The following is an 18,547-nucleotide window of genomic DNA, read 5'->3' on the forward strand; positions in this document are numbered from 1 at the left end:
TCACAAAATGGGCGGAAGCCAAGGCAACGCAAAAAGCAGATGCACGGACCACTGCATAATTTTTGTATGAGAATGTTTTTGTACAATACAGTTTACCAATAGAAATTGTTAGTGATCCTGGGACACATTTTCTTAATGCAGTCATTGAATATCTGCTAGAGGAGTTTATGGTCATACATAGGAAATCTGCTCCATACCATCCACAGGCCAATGGACAAGCCGAGGCCACAAATAAAACACTATGCACGGTTCTCACTAAAATAGTGTCAGAGTCAAGAACAGATTGGGATCTGCAGCTACACTCAACACTATGGGCATACAGAGTAGCTTACAAAACATTGATAGGAACAACACCGTACAACATGGTGTTTGGCCTAAATGCTATACTACCCATAGAGTTTTTAATTCCAACTCTACGAGTAGCAAAATGCTTAGAATGGACAGGGCATGATATCTCTTCAAGAATAGATGATCTTGAAAAGCTAGATGAACTCCGCTTGAGAGCTGTAGCTTCAATCTATGCTAAAAAGAGAAGACAAAAAGAGTTTTTTGACAAGCATGTGCACACTAAAGAGTTCAAAACAGGTGATTATGTACTTGTTTATACTTTGAAGCAACATGCCAAGAAACTTAAAAAGCGAGGGATGGGACCCTTTGGGATTAGTGATCTATCACAAAGTGGAGATGTCAAGCTTGCTACATTAGTAGGTGAAGAAATGCCGAACTGGATTAGTGGATGTCGACTGAAGAAATATCATCTACCACTCACACAGGATATGCTTCAACAAATTCATCAAGGAAAACAATGAATGAAGGAAAAATAGAGCGTACGAGAAGAAGCTCAAGCAGAAGCAAAAGAACGCATTGCAAAACAAAGACTTCTGCGACAACAACAACAAAGTGGAGCACCATTGCGAATCAATGCCATTCGAATAATGAAGTGGGATGAAGACACAGTGGAGCCAATAACTGCAGTCAAAGTGGGTAGCAATCAAGTTGAATCGATGGCATTGCTTGATTCTGGAGCTCAACCAAATTTGATCTCTTACGGATTATACCAACAACTAAAATCCACAGGTCAACTTCATCCTACTCCTCAAGTGCTGAAAAGTAGTACATCACACTCGTTGAAAACATTGGGCTGGACTATATTTCATGTACAAGTACATCAATCTATTTACCCACACAAATTTCATGTAGTCGAGGATGAAAGCACACAACACCCAATGATGTTGGGACAACCTTGGCAAAAAGAGTACAATGTGCAAATAGATTGGAATGCGAATGCAATCAAAATTTAGCATGCACAAGAACAACAGGTGATAGCCTTTGCTCAGCAATACCCGAATAATCAGCTGCAAGCAATGTTAAGTATGGAGCCTGATTTACCCTTGTAATTTTCTGTGGTAAAAGCGCACATTTGTAAGGCTCCCATTATGAGGAGAAGCCATCGTGCGTGAAGAAAAATCACTCACCGGAAACCATTCTTTTCACGGACAAGAATCAGGGGCAACCTTAAAGGCCACGGGGGAATATTCTTTTTCGCCGGAATATTATGGCCGAACGGCGGCCAGAAAGTGGTCGGAAAACAATCGGTCGGTTGGCCGGTGGCTGGTAGTCAATGGCCGATGGCTGGTGGTCGGAAGTCAATGGCCGGTGGCCGGTGGTCGGAAGTCAATGGCCGGTGGCCGGTGGCCGAATTCAAAAGCGGACTTGTCTTCTCAAGGGCGGCCACACATGGGCGGATTGGATGGTCTGATTTAGACTTATTCGCACAAGGGCGGCTACACACGGCTCTCTCTCATAAGAGAGGGCAACCCTTTTGGCCTATAAAAGGAGGCCATTTCTACACATATTTCATAGAGTGTGAAGTTGATGCAACATGGTGAGTGTGAAGTGGTGAGAGTGAAGCAAGGCGGGAGCTCCATTAAGGGTAAAATCCCTTTGTAAACTACTTCTTGTTTTGAAGTACTAAAGCCATTGAGTGGCTGCTTTCCCGTGGACGTAGCCCACATTGGGTGAACCACGTATATCGTGTGTACTCTCTCTCTCTCTCTCTCTACTCTTTAATCTCATGTATATAAATCTGTCTCTCTCCATTAAGTAATCTACTCAATTATCTATTTAGCTACGTCTTATTTCCTAACAACTGGTATCAGAGCAAGGTTTGCTCGTAGCTAAATTATCTCAAGGAAAGGATTCCTTGAATTGAGTGGGAGTTATGGCGGAGGAAGGGAAGCTCAAGATTGAGAAGTTCAATGGCAAAAACTACCAACATTGGAAGATGCAGATTGAAGACTATCTCTACCAGAAGGACCTCTATTTGCCACTAGGCGGTCTTGCGAAGAAGCCCGCAACAATGGCAGATGAAGCATGGATTGTCCTTGATCGAAAGGCACTGGGAACAATCCGGTTAAGCTTGGCCTCAATGGTGGCCTTCAATGTTTCGAAGATGAAGACCACGGAGGACTTGATGAAGTCACTTGACGACTTCTACGAGAAACCATCGGCATCCAATAAGGTATTTCTTATGAAGCGCTTGTTCAATCTAAAGATGGCAGAGAATGGTTCAGTTGCAGAACACATAAATGACTTTAACACAAACATAAGTCAACTTCGATCGGTGAAAATCAATTTCGATGACGAAGTGCGAGCTCTCCTTATATTATCATCTCTACCGGATAGTTGGGACAGCCTTGTGATAGCTGTAAGTAATTCTATCTCTGGCACAAATACTCTTAAGTTTGATGATGTTGTGGGTGTTCTCCTAAGCGAGGAAATGCGAAGGAGAAGCACAGGAGAATCATCAAGTGCTGCACTATCAGTGGAAACAAGAGGAAGGCTTAAGGAGAGGTTCAAAAACCAAAAGGGTCGTGATCGCTCAAGGCGGAGCAAGTCACGCACAATTTCAGTTCTTGAATGTTGGAACTGCGGCAAGAAGGGCCACGTCAAGAAGGATTGCTGGTCCAAGAAGAAGAAGAAGGAGACAGAGTCTCAAGAAAACAAGCCAACATCGGAGGCCAATGTGGCAGGTAAAGTAGAGCAAGATGCTCTAATTCTTTCATTAGACAATGTGTCTAATTCCTGGATAGTAGATTCCGGGGCTTCATTCCATGCGACACCACACAAGTCCCATTTCCAAGACTACACCAAAGGTAATTTTGGGTATGTATACTTAGGAGATGATGAAGCTTGTGAGATTGTCGGCAAAGGTACAGTTTCTGCCAAAACTGCTAACGGAAATGAATGGAAGCTTAAAGATGTTAGGCATGTTCCTTCTCTTCGCATAAATTTGATCTCTACAGGACAATTGGACGATGAAGGTCACAACATTGCATTCGGAAACAAACGGTGGAAGATCTCAAAGGGATCTTTGGTGGTTGCCAAGGGTGAAAAAGTCGGTACACTTTACTTATGTACTGTTAGCACGCAACCTTCAGCTTGTGCAGCAACTACAGAAGTTGACAGTGCGGTGTGGAACTACCGACTTGCGCATATGAGTGCCAAAGGAATGCAAATCCTTCAAACAAAGAAGCTTCTACCAAGTTTGAAAGAAGTGGACTTAGAGTTCTGTGAAGATTGTGTTTATGGTAAACAAAAGAGGGTAAAATTTCAAAAATCAAGAAATGAAAGAAAAAATAAAAAACTTGAGTTGGTTCATTCTGATGTTTGGGGTCCTGCAAGTACACCATCACTTGGTGGCTCATTGTACTATGTAACATTCATAAACGATGCGACTAGAAAAACATGGGTTTATGTCATGAAGAATAAATCCGATGTATTTTCCATATTTCAAAGGTGGAAAGCCTTTGTGGAGAATGAAACAGGTACCAAGGTTAAATGCCTCAGATCCGACAATGGAGGCGAATATTGGAGCCAAGCTTTTGAAAGCTTTTGTTGTAGCAATGGAATTTGGAGGCAAAGGACAACCCCAAGGACACCTCAACAAAATGGGATTTCGGAAAGGATGAACAGGACAATCATGGAACGAGCATGAAGCATGCGGCTATATGCAGGCCTACCGCTTGAGCTTTGGGCGGATGCTGTAAGTACGTCTGTGTACTTAATCAATCGGTCACCCTCAATGGCATTGGATGGGGGAGTTCCAGAAGAGGAATGGACAGGTAAACCAGTGAATTATGCATTTCTCAAAGGTTTTGGGTGTGAGGCTTTCATGCACATAGATAGAAGCCTAATATCAAAGGTAGATGCAAAGTCCAAAAAGTGTTTCTTCATTGGCTATGGAGAACGAGACTTTGGGTATCGCCTATGGAATCCTGAAGATGGTAAAATCTTAAGGAGTAGGGATGTAATTTTTAACGAGCAAAATATGTACAAAGATTACTTGGAAAGAAAACAAACAAAAGAAACAGGTGATGAGTACATGGAGCTTGAGGACGGTGAAGACTCAAGGACTGCAAACGGTGACAATGTGCAACAACGTCAACCAAATGAGGAGCCTCAACCTATTCCCCGAAGATCTACAAGAGCAAGTAGACCTCTAGAAAGGTTTGTTCCTTCAACCATCTCTTGATCTCAGATTCTGGAGAGCCGGAATCATATGAAGTAGCTATGCAACATGAATCCAAAGAAGAATGGACGAAGAGCATGCAAGTGGAGATGGACTCACTACATCGCAACCAAACATGGGAGTTGGTTGAGTTGCCTAAAGGTAAGCGGGCACTTCAAAACAAATGGGTGTACAAGCTAAAGGAAGAAGAAGGTGGGAAGAAAAGGTACAAGTCTAGGCTTGTGGTAAAAGTTTTTTCTCAAAAGAAAGGTATTGACTTCAATGAAATATTTTCTCCTGTTGTAAAAATGAACTCAATTAGGCTTGTCTTAAGCCTTGTGGCTGCTCATGATCTAAATCTCGAGCAAATGGATGTAAATACGGCATTCCCTCACGGTGACTTAGAGGAAGAAATCTACATGCTTCAACCAAAGGGGTATGAAGTAAAAGGTAAGGAGAAAATGGTTTGCAGATTAAAGAAGAGCTTGTATGGTTTAAAGCAAGCATCAAGACAATGGTACTTGAAGTTTGATCGATGGATGTTGGATCATGGATTCACAAGATGCAACTCGGATCACTGCGTCTACACGAAGAATTTGGGAGATGGGAAATTCATCATCCTAATGTTGTATGTTGATGACATGTTGATTGCAAGTGCTAACATGCAGGACATCAAAGACCTAAAAGAGGAGCTGTCCAAATCTTTTTCAATGAAAGATTTAGGTGTTGCAAAGAGGATACTTGGTATGAAAATATCAAGGGACAGGACGAAGAAGACAATAAAGCTATCTCAAGAAGATTACATCAAGAAGGTACTAGAAAGGTTTGCAATGCAAAATGCAAAACCAGTTTCTACACCTTTGGCTGGTCATTTTAAACTAGCGAAGGATATGTGTCCAAAGACACAAGAGGAGATAGCCTATATGTCTAAAGTTCCATATGCTGCAGCGGTAGGTTCTCTAATGTATGCTATGGTCTGGACAAGGCCAGACATTGCACATGCAGTGGGAGTTGTGAGTAGGTTCATGGACAACCCAGGTAAAGAGCATTGGCAAGCTGTGGAGTGGATACTTAGGTATCTAAAAGGGACAACGACAAATACTTTGTATTTTGGAGGAGCTGATATTTTTCTAGAAGGGTATGCTGATGCAGATATGGCAGGTGACAAAGATACTCGAAGGAGCACTACTGGCTATGTGTTCATGGTTGGAGGCACAGCAGTAAGCTGGGCTTCAAAGCTGCAGAAAGTTGTTTCACTTTCTACCACGGAAGCAGAGTATGTAGCAATGACGGAGGCAAGCAAAGAAATTCTGTGGCCTCACAGATTCTTAGAAGAGATTGGATTCAAACAAGACAATTGTGTCTTGTACAGTGATAGCCAAAGCGCTATCCATCTTGCGAAGAACTCAGCCTTTCATTCAAGGACAAAGCACATTGAGGTGAGATATCACTTCATACGCACTCTTTTGGAAGAGGGACAACTAAAGCTAGGAAAGGTGCATAAAAGTGAAAATCCTGCAGACATGTTTAGAAAGGTGGTCAACAAGGAGAAGTTGAGCTTTTGCTCATCTTCAATCGGCATTCAAGGATAAGAAGCCAGAATGGAAAGCAGTGACAGGTTTGGTTTGGAGATCAGTCTCCAAGTGGTAGATTGTTAAGTATGGAGCCTGATTTACCCTTGTAATCTTCTGTGGTAAAAGTGCACATTTGTAAGGCCCCCATTATGAGGAGAAGCCATCGTGCGTGAAGGAAAATCACTCACCGGAAACCAAAATTTTCACGGACAAGAATCAAGGGCAACTTTAAAGGCCTCGGGGGCGGAGGCCCTCGAGACTTTTTTTCCGCCGAAATATTCTTTTTCGCCGGAATATTATGGCCGGACGGCGGCCAAAAAGTGGTCGGAAAACAACCGGTCGGTTGGCCGGTGGCCGGTAGTCAATGGCCGATGGCCGGTGGTCGGAAGTCAATGGCCGGTGGCCGGTGGTCGGAAGTCAATGGCCGGTGGCCGAATTCAAAAGCGGACTTGTCTTTTCAAGGGCGGCCACACATGGGCGGATTGGAGGGTCCGATTTGGACTTATTCGCACAAGGGCGGCTACACATGGCTGTCTCTCATAAGAGAGGGCAGCCCTTTTGGCCTATAAAAGAAGACCATTTCTACACACATTTCATAGTGTGAAGTTGATGCAACAAGGTGAGTGTGAGGTGGTGAGAGTGAAGCATGGCGGGAGCTCCATTAAGGGTATAATCCCTTTGTAAACTACTTCTTGTTTTGAAGTACTAAAGCCATTAGCCCACATTGGGTGAACTACGTATATCATGTGTACTCTCTCTCTCTCTCTCTACTCTATAATCTCGTGTATATAAATCTGTCTCTCTCCATTAAGTAATCTACTCAATTATCTATTTAGCTACGTCTTATTTCCTAACATATGTGGTGAACCACTGCCAACGTGTGCCAATGTGTTAAAATATAACAAGACATGTGAGAGATGTATCAATGATGGTGCAAGTTGATTATGAATCAATCATAGTTACTTTTTTGTGTTGCGATGGGCCAATAGCATTGTTATGGGTATTCTCATAGCTATTGCACTCATGTGTATGTTGATAGTTTTGGGTATCGTGTAGTGGGCTAAGAAGGGACAAGTAAATATTGAGTTTGTACTCATCAATTGTTGATGGTCAATCTAAGTAGGCGCCCTTTGAGTTGACCCCTTCTTCCATGAGCCCAAAATTTTGATATATCTTCATTATTTTTTCGAGAATCTTTGTAATTATTTGATACTCTCTGATTATAGAGAGGTAATTTCCAAACAACTGGGTCACAAAGTCTGTAATGGAATCTGAGTCCTGTAAAGTCAGCTAATGGGTATAAAGTCCTAGGTATAAAGTCTATTTTGTAATGGAATATGAGTCCTGTAAAGAGCCCTAGGTATAAAGTCTATTTTGTAAAGTGGAAAAAGGACACATTATCATTATCAAGTTTTAAAGATTGAAGCGTACGGCTGAGAGTGACTACTCTCTTGCAATTTGTAATCATCCTATCTTGAGCTCTGGTAATGGCATTTCAATCCTAAAACTTGCATTGTGTTCCTTATCTGATGCTCTTTTATTCAAGTACATTCATTTTCGATTCCACTATGATTCGTTACTTTGCGTTTATAGACTAAACCTATTGATTTGAATGTGTTAGTGACTATTTTTTGGCATTCCAACTATAGGAGAGTGTTCCTAGACCCTATGCAACCTTTCTAGTATGTTCAGTTACAGTTTCTAGGACCTTCATCTTAGTACCTCTTTGAAATGCAACCAAACTGGATAGGTTAGTGCCCCTAAGTGTCTTGGACATCATCCTAAAGTTTTGTAGCATTTGGATTCCATTTAGTGCCAAAACAGGTTGATGACTGAGTGCGGTGTGTGACATAAGACATAGGCAGATTGCTAGATCTAAGAGCGATAGATTTGCATGTTCTAGAGATAGTGTTCTTCTTGAGGTTGACACCCTCAACGAGTCTCCGTGCCCCATCCAAGTCTCTTCCCTGAGTATTGACATTATGTTAGTGCCACATGGCTATGCTACAGATGTCCGTCGCCTCGCAACAACCCGCTAACATTGGCACCACTGTCGCGGATAGTGATCCTTAGATGGTGAGTGACCTAGTCGTAGCTTTTTCTCTTTGAGACCTTGATTTTGGTTTCCACTTCATTACACTTTAGCAGTCAGGCAGCTAGACTTATCTTGATTTTCAAAACTTCTTCAACAACTTACTTATTCACCTTATCCTTATCTTCTCTTTTTCTTTTTCCATTATCTTTTTCTAATCCTTTCTTTTTATCTTATCTTTTTCTTTTTTCTTATCTTTCTCTTTATCCTAAGTAGAGAGAGAGAGAGAGAGAGAGAGAGAGAGAGAGAGAGAGAGAGAGAGAGAGAGAGAGAGAGAGAGAGAGAGAGAGAGAGAGAGAGAGAGAGAGAGAGAGAGAGAGAGAGCATGTTGTAATGTCTCATGATTATTTATGCCATTAATGTTATCATACAAGAACATTGAAAATTATGCCTTCTGCTTTTAGGTAAAAATGATGTTTTTCTTTTATAGCAATAATCATATTTAACATTCCTTTCAGTCACCAAATTGACAAGTTTATGCTAGGAACAACATTTGCTAGCCAGCAAAGTGAACAAAATTTCAAGAAGGTGTCCAAACAAAAATACACTACTAAGAGCTAGGTTAGATCACTACTAAGGTGAAAATTGTGGATGGGGAGATAGGCTCATGCATCTATATGTGAGTTCGGTAGATCAACACTTAGAGGTTAGCATACTTTTACAATTGATGGAAATGTGGTTAGTTGGATTGCTATAAGTTTCCATTAAAGCTTGCTTTGTAAACTCTATAATGATCACCATGGCGTGATTAAGGCTATCATTATCCAATGTCACTCTCTTATATCATCATTAATCAAAGAATTAGTAAGGATATGGGGATGACAATGAAGGCTGGTGTATCCCTTTTAAGGACGGGATTTTTTCTTGCTATGAAACATCATGCTCCTAAGACATGGACCTAATCCTTTATTTTAGTGTGTTAGAGAGATGAGATGATGACGAGACCGCTCCAGTTTCCTTCTTGGCAGCACATTTAGCCTTAAATTTTGTGAATTTTGATGAGTTTTGGGCCTTCGTTTGGGCCCACCTACCGAGTTACAACTCTATCTCCCCTTCTACAAGGTCTGCACGTTTGCATTTCCTTATTTCTCTCTCTCTCTCTCTCTCTCTCTCACACACACACACACACACACACACACACACACACATGGCTAGTTATAAGGTATTGCTATTTCCTTGGTATTATTAGCTGGGGACTGTTGAAACTTTGGTAAATCACTGGCTTGAATTCACTTGGTAATTTTTTGAAAAAGTATCATTAGGTGGTACCCTACTGGTACCCAACCCACACACATACATACGATACTAATACTAGTACTGGTAATGTACTGATACTGGTGCTACTTGTGTACTGGTACTAGAACTGGCACTATATTATACTGGACTAGTACTGGGTGCTACTTGTGTACTTGTATTGGTAATGATACTGGTAATAAAATTGTTTTGTGTGTTGTATTATATTGGACTGGTACTGGTGCTACTTGTGTACTGGTATTGGTGCTACTCATCTACTCTTATTGGTATTGGAATTGTATTGTACTATATTATATTAGACTAGTATTGGTGCTACTTGTGTATCGGTACTCATGCTACTAGTGTATTGGTATTGTACCGGTACTAGTATTGGTATTGTATTGTACTAAATCGGTACTTGTGCTACTTATGTACTGATATTGATTTTGGTATGGTTCTGTTTGTGTACATTTTTGACTTTTGAAACAGGCCACTCCTATGAGGAGGTGGGGGGTGATGGTGGGACCACGGGGGTTATGGTTCCAAACCCCCCCCTCTCTCTCTCTCTCACACACACACACACACACACACACACACAGACACACACACACACACACACACACACACACACACACACACACACACACACACACACACACACACACACACACACACACACACACACACACACATATGGCTAGTTATAGCTTGTTGCTATTCCCCTGGTATAATTTGTTGGGACTGTTGGTTTGGGGTACCTTTGGTAAATAATTGGCTTGAATTCACTAACCTTAATGGTACCTAATCCTTACTTGATAAAATGGGTTATGGGTGGGCTACCTGGCTCTATAAATGCTGTCTTCTTCTGCCTAATAACATGGTGACTCCCTCCTGGCGGTTCCGTGATTCAGTGCTCTAAGCTCTCTCTCTCTCTCTCTCTCTCTCTCTCTCTCTCTCTCTCTCTCTCTCTCTCTCTCTCTCTGTACAAGGCGGTGCTACTACACCATCCCCCTCTTGAAGCCGGGTCCGCCATACGGCTATGAAGGAAGGTGGCTACCTGCTCCAAACCCTATAAAGAGGTGAGCTTCACATGCTCACTTAGAATTGGTGGTGTGTGAGTACTTGTGAGAAGTTGTCTATACATTAGGGCTGTGAAGGTTTTACCTGCAAAGGGGTAGTGTTAAGTATCGGATCTATGGTAAAGGGCATGGATAAGAAGGCTATTGTGGAGTTGGCTGCTCCAACTCAATCTCATGTGACTTATGGTTTTGAAATGGAATGTTGTCCGAACTGTGTGATCGGTTGGGGCTCCAAATGTTTTTTCCCCTTGTAAATGAAACCATCTTTGAATATATGATTAGCTCTTCCTTTCTTATTAATTATCCTTGAAAGAAATCTAGTTGGGTGACATCTATATAACATGTGGGATACCCATGCATCACCTACATATGATGCCAATGCTAACTGAAAATTGTGTTGTTTCCATGGGTGCAGATGAGGGTTACCTTCTCAACTATGGTTTTCAAAGTTCCTTAGCTTGAAGATGACAGATTTATATATCTTCAGGCTCTTGATTCTCTTGTACTTGTGCATAAAGTCCGTCCTGTACTATGAACGGGAATATTGCCACCTTTTCATTGACATAGTCTCTAGTGTCTTTTATAATTTGAAAGTATTCGTTGGTCTTTATGTTATATTTTTATTAGAACACACACACACACACACACACACACACATGGTTCCACCCTTTATCTACTAAATAAATTGTGTATATGGAAGACAAAGACATTAGGAAAAGTTTGGACTCAAATTTGGGCATTGTAAGAAATTCCATGTCAGCGTAGAGAGAAGAGGTAATGAAAAATTTATTTTCTCTTTTTTCATACATGTTTTCTAAAAATTCAAATATCTTTTCTATTACAATGCACGTTTAAAAAAAAAATTCAAAAAGTAATATAGTCATGGTAACACTTAACTATCTGCTGCCGCTAAGAATCAATGCCAAATTTCTCAATCTCAAAAAGTAATATAGTCATGGTAACACTTAACTATCTGCTGCCGCTAAGAATCAATGCCAAATTTCTCAATCTTCTACATTTTTGAAAAAAAAAACTCTGCTTTCTCAGCTCATTCTCCCACCCATTCCCCCTGCATTCTCTCGTACGTGAATATTGAAATTTCTTTCCTCCATTGCTTCTGTAGATAGTTTCAATTAGTCATGTCTCAATCCACTCTTATAGCTTCTCCATGAAGAAATTCTACGAGGAATCAGAGAGGTTTATATCATATGCCGGAATATTCTTTTTCACCGGAATATTATGGCCGGACGACGGCCGGAAAGTGGTCGGAAAACAACCGGTCGGTTGGCCGGTGGCCGGTGGTTGGAAGTCAACGGCCGGTGGCCGGTGGTCGAAAGTCAATGGCCGGTGGCCGGTGGCCGAATTCAAAAGCGGACTTGTCTTCTCAAGGGAGGCCACACATGGGCAGATTGGAGGGTCCGATTTGGACTTATTCGCACAAGGGCGGCTACACATGGCTGTCTCTCATAAGAGAGGGCAGTCCTTTTGGCCTATAAAAAGAGGCCATTTCTACACACATTTCATAGTGTGAAGTTGATGCAACAAGGTGAGTGTGAGGTGGTGAGAGTGAAGCAAAGCGGGAGCTCCATTAAGGGTATAATCCCTTTGTAAACTACTTCTTGTTTTGAAGTACTAAAGCCATTGAGTGGCTGCTTTTCCGTGGACGTAGCCCACATTGGGTGAACCACGTATATCGTGTGTACTCTCTCTCTCTCTCTCTACTCTATAATCTCGTGTATATAAATCTGTCTCTCTCCATTAAGTAATCTACTCAATTATCTATTTAGCTACATCTTATTTCCTAACAACTGGTATCAGAGCAAGGTTTGCTCGTAGCTAAATTATCTCAAGGAAAGGATTCCTTGAATTGAGTGGGAGTTATGGCGGAGGAAGGGAAGCTCAAGATTGAGAAGTTCAACGGCAAAAACTACCAACATTGGAAGATGCAGATTGAAGACTATCTCTACCAGAAGGACCTCTATTTGCCACTAGGCGGTCTTGCGAAGAAGCCCGCAACAATGGCAGATGAAGCATGGATTGTCCTTGATCGAAAGGCACTGGGAACAATCCGGTTAAGCTTGGCATCAACGGTGGCCTTCAATGTTTCGGAGATGAACACCACGGAGGACTTGATGAAGTCACTTGACGACTTCTACGAGAAACCATCGGCATCCAATAAGGTATTTCTTATGAAGCGCTTGTTCAATCTAAAGATGGCAGAGAATGGTTCAGTTGCAGAACACCTAAATGACTTTAACACAAACATAAGTCAACTTCGATCGGTGAAAATCAATTTTGACGACGAAGTGCGAGCTCTCCTTATATTATCATCTCTACCGGATAGTTGGGACAGCCTTGTGATGGCTGTAAGTAATTCTATCTCTAGTATAAATACTCTTAAGTTTAATGATGTTGTGGGTGTTCTCCTAAGCAAGGAAATACGAAGGAGAAGCACAGGAGAATCATCAAGTGCTGCATTGTCAGTGGAAACAAGAGGAAGGCCTAAGGAGAGGTTCAAAAGCCAAAAGGGTCGTGATCGCTCAAGATGGAGCAAGTCACGAACAAAGTCAGTTCTTGAATGCTAGAACTGCGGCAAGAAGTGCCACGTCAAGAAGGATTGCTGGTCCAAGAAGAAGAAGGAGACAGAGTCTCAAGACAACAAGCCAACATCGGAGGCCAATGTGGCAGATAAAGTAGAGCAAGATGCTCTAATTCTCTCATTAGACAATGTGTCTAATTCCTGGATAGTAGATTCCGGGGCTTCATTCCATGCGACACCACACAAGCAACATTTCCAAGACTACACCAAAGGTAATTTTGGGTATGTATACTTGGGAGATGATGAAGCTTGTGAGATTGTCTGCAAAGGTACAGTTTCTGCCAAAACTGCTAACGGAAATGAATGGAAGCTTAAAGATGTTAGGCATGTTCCTTCTCTTCGCATAAATTTGATCTCTACAGGACAATTGGACAATGAAGGTCACAACATTGCATTCGGAAACAAACGGTGGAAGATCTCAAAGGGATCTTTGGTGGTTGCCAAGGGTGAAAAAGTCGGTACACTTTACTTGTGTACTGTTAGCACGCAACCTTCAGCTTGTGCAACAACCACAGAAGTTGACACTGCGGTGTGGCACTACTGACTTGGGCATATGAGTGGCAAAGGAATGCAAATACTTCAAACAAAGAAGCTTCTACAAGTTTGAAAGAAGTGGACTTAGAGTTCTGTGAAGATTGTGTTTATGGTAAACAAAAGAGGGTAAAATTTCAAAAATCAAGAAATGAAAGAAAAAATAAAAAACTTGAGTTGGTTCATTCTGATGTTTGGGGTCCTGCAAGTACACCATCACTTGGTGGCTCATTGTACTATGTAACATTCATAAACGATGCGACTAGAAAAACATGGGTTTATGTCATGAAGAATAAATCCGATGTATTTTCCATATTTCAAAGGTGGAAAGCCTTTGTGGAGAATGAAACAGGTACCAAGGTTAAATGCCTCAGATACGACAATGGAGGCGAATATTGGAGCCAAGCTTTTGAAAGCTTTTGTGCTAGCAATGGCATTCGGAGGCAAAGGACAACCCCAAGGACACCTCAACAAAATGGGATTTCGGAAAGGATGAACAGGACAATCATGGAACGAGCATGAAGCATGCGGCTAGATGCAGGCCTACCGCTTGAGCTTTGGGCGGAAGCTGTAAGTACGTCTGTGTACTTAATCAATCGGTCACCCTCAACGGCTTTGGATGGAGGAGTTCCAGAAGAGGCATGGACAGGTAAACCGGTGAATTATATATTTCTCAAAGTGTTTGGGTGTGAGGCTTTCATGCACATAGATAGAAGCCTAATATCAAAGCTAGATGCAAAGTCCAAAAAGTGTTTCTTCATTGGCTATGGAGAAGGAGACTTTGGGTATCGCCTATGGAATCCTGAAGATGGTAAAATCTTAAGGAGTAGGGATGTAATTTTTAATGAGCAAAATATGTACAAAGATTACTTGGAAAGAAAACAAACAAAAGAAACAGGTGATGAGTACATGGAGCTTGAGGACGGTGAAGACTCAAGGACTGCAAACGGTGACAATGTGCAACAACGTCAACCAAATGAGGAGCCTCAACCTATTCCCCGAAGATCTACAAGAGCAAATAGACCTCTAGAAAGGTTTGTTCCTTCCTTCAACCATCTCTTGATCTCAGATTCTGGAGAGCCGGAATCATATGAAGAATCTATGCAACATGAATCCAAAGAAGAATGGACGAAGAGCATGCAAGTGGAGATGGACTCACTACATCGCAACCAAACATGGGAGTTGGTTGAGTTGCCTAAAGGTAAGCGGGCACTTCAAAATAAATGGGTGTACAAGCTAAAGGAAGAAGAAGGTGGGAAGAAAAGGTACAAGTCTAGGCTTGTGGTAAAAGGTTTTTCTCAAAAGAAAGGTATTGACTTCAATGAAATATTTTCTCCTGTTGTAAAAATGAACTCAATTAGGCTTGTCTTAAGCCTTGTGGCTGCTCATGATCTAAATCTCGAGAAAATGGATGTAAATACGGCATTCCCTCACGGTGACTTAGAGGAGGAAATCTACATGCTTCAACCAAAGGGGTATGAAGTAAAAGGTAAGGAGAAAATGGTTTGTAGATTAAAGAAGAGCTTGTATGGTTTAAAGCAAGCATCAAGACAATGGTACTTGAAGTTTGATCGATGGATGTTGGATCATGGATTCACAAGATGCAACTCGGATCACTGCGTCTACACGAAGAATTTGGGAGATGGGAAATTCATCATCCTAATGTTGTATGTTGATGACATGTTGATTGCAAGTGCTAACATGCAGGACATCAAAGACCTAAAAGAGGAGCTGTCCAAATCTTTTTCAATGAAAGATTTAGGTGTTGCAAAGAGGATACTTGGTATGAAAATATCAAGGGACAGGACGAAGAAGACAATAAAGCTATCTCAAGAAGATTACATCAAGAAGGTACTAGAAAGGTTTGCAATGCAAAATGCAAAACCAGTTTCTACACCTTTGGCTGGTCATTTTAAACTAACAAAGGATATGTGTCCAAAGACACAAGAGGAGATAGCCTATATGTCTAAAGTTCCATATGCTGCAGCGGTAGGTTCTCTAATGTATGCTATGGTCTGGACAAGGCCAGACATTGCACATGCAATGGGAGTTGTGAGTAGGTTCATGGACAACCCAGGTAAAGAGCATTGGCAAGCTGTGAAGTGGATACTTAGGTATCTAAAAGGGACAACAACAAATGCTTTGTATTTTGGAGGAACTGATATTTTTCTAGAAGGGTATGCTGATGCAGATATGGCAGGTGACAAAGATACTCGAAGGAGCACTACTGGCTATGTGTTCACGGTTGGAGGCACAGCAGTAAGCTGGGCTTCAAAGCTGCAGAAAGTGGTTTCACTTTCTACCACGGAAGCAGAGTATGTAGCAATGATGGAGGCAAGCAAAGAAATTCTGTGGCTTCACAGATTCTTAGAAGAGCTTGGATTCAAACAAGACAATTGTGTCTTGTACAGTGATAGCCAAAGCGCTATCCATCTTGCGAAGAACTCAGCCTTTCATTCAAGGACAAAGCACATTGAGGTGAGATATCACTTCATACGCACTCTTTTGGAAGAGGGACAACTAAAGCTAGGAAAGGTGCATACAAGTGAAAATCCTGCAGACATGTTTACAAAGGTGGTCAACAAGGAGAAGTTGAGCTTTTGCTCATCTTCAATCGGCATTCAAGGATAAGAAGCCAGAATGGAAAGCAGTGACAGGTTTGGTTTGGAGATCAGTCTCCAAGTGGGAGATTGTTAAGTATGGAGCCTGATTTACCCTTGTAATTTTCTGTGGTAAAAGCGCACATTTGTAAGGCCCCCATTATGAGGAGAAGCCATCGTGCGTGAAGAAAAATCACTCACCGGAAACCATTCTTTTCACGGACAAGAATCAGGGGAATATTCTTTTTCGCCGGAATATTATGGCCAAACGGCGGCCGGAAAGTGGTCGGAAAACAACCGGTCGGTTGGCCGGTGGCGGGTAGTCAATGGACGATGGCCGGTGGTTGGAAGTCAACGGTCGGTGGCCGATGGTCGAAAGTCAATGGCCGGTGGCCGAATTCAAAAGCGGACTTGTCTTCTCAAGGGCGGCCACACATGGGCGGATTGGAGGGTCCGATTTGGACTTATTCGCACAAGGGCGGCTACACATGGCTGTCTCTCATAAGAGAGGGCAACCCTTTTGGCCTATAAAAAGAGGCCATTTCTACACACATTTCATAGTGTGAAGTTGATGCAACAAGGTGAGTGTGAGGTGGTGAGAGTGAAGCAAAGCGGGAGCTCCATTAAGGGTATAATCCCTATGTAAACTACTTCTTGTTTTGAAGTACTAAAGCCATTGAGTGGCTGCTTTTCCGTGGACGTAGCCCACATTGGGTGAACCACGTATATCGTGTGTACTCTCTCTCTCTCTCTACTCTATAATCTCGTGTATATAAATCTGTCTCTCTTTATTAAGTAATCTACTCAATTATCTATTTAGCTACATCTTATTTCCTAACAAGCATTGCAGTCGCTGGAAAAAGAGCCAAAAGCAAGAATGCCACCAAAGAACAACATGATACCCAAGGCCAACAGACAAGTAAAATCCAACCATGCTAACTACATGCATACGAAGTCAGTGACCGCAATGCAAAGTTCTAGGTTAGACAAACAAGGGAAACAAGTATGGATGCGGAAGGATAGAAATGACATGGCAGACAAACAATAATGCAACGAAATAATTCAACCGAAGCAGATAGTTCAACCAAAAACCAAGGGCATAAAACAAATATGGATCCCAAAGAAAATGCTCAGCAATAACCAAATGTTACTCGCATTTGGATACCAAAACAAAAGCAAAAGGAACTCCCTTCAGTACAAGAAACAATGGAAGACAGACAGCTGCATTTGAAAAAGGACAACCGACTTATGTGCATGCCAATCCTCAACAAAACGGTGTCAACCAAGGAAGTAGCAAAACACCTACAAAAACCAGCAAAAACAAGTTACCAATGGAAAGCAAAAGAAATATGGTCCAAGGCCATTCTGGCAAAGCCAATCCTCTCCATAGAAACAACTACGGTTATATCAACAGTAGCGGCAAAGCGATTGCCTTTTGCAAAAAAGACAATTAAATAGGGAGCAGTAGAGTTATAGCTGTTACTCGCGAAGAAAACAGGAAACCTCGACGGCGAATGCCAATAAGCATCTTGCTTATTCCCTTCTCTTGCACAACATTAATTTTTCCCTTCTCTTGCTTATTCCCTTCTCTTGCACAACATTAATTTTTCCATGCATTGACCGAGTATGCATAAATTAGGGCCACATTAATTGGCCAAGCATTAGCACAATTTTTTCAACCTATGCACGACACATTCTCCGAGGCGATACCTTGTCGTCCGGGAGGACTACGGCTAGGAGGGGGGGAGGCATTCTCAAATGCGGAACCAATAGCAGAAAAGAGCAAAAAAAGGGCATGATTTTCGACTATTTTAAGGGTTGTTGTTTGATTGCAAAATTTTCTGAACTAACCCAAGTATATATCCCCTTATACATCATGTATCTATAGGTATATGGGGCCAAACGCCAAATCAAGCCCCTAGGTGTGTGTATATAAGTAGAAATAGCCATTTTTTTCGGACAAAATATTGGTAAAACGGAGAAATCCGGCCATAAAAATTGTATGTGAGTGTATATAATGTTTTGTGGTGATGTTTGTGATTTATTATAATTTTTGGGGATTTTTTGGGTTTGATTTTCTATTTTCCTTTTAATTTTGCTAATTTTCGGCAGAAAAACTTCAAAAATACAAAAAGCATGTGAAAAACGGTCGTAATGAAAAAAAAAATATATGGGGATGATCAATGACTATAGGACAACCTATGGTACAATGGGGGTGCAATTATGAGACTGGAGCGGAAAGCGTGTTTTGGCCAGATTTTGACCGAAATGCCAAATTTCTGGTAAACAGAGCAAATGGAGTCCAAATCAAGAAATTTTTGAGCCTAAA

Source organism: Adiantum capillus-veneris, chromosome 21, assembly GCF_014529385.1.
Source record: "Adiantum capillus-veneris isolate H3 chromosome 21, ASM1452938v2, whole genome shotgun sequence".
In the NCBI taxonomy this organism is placed as follows: Eukaryota; Viridiplantae; Streptophyta; class Polypodiopsida; order Polypodiales; family Pteridaceae; genus Adiantum; species Adiantum capillus-veneris.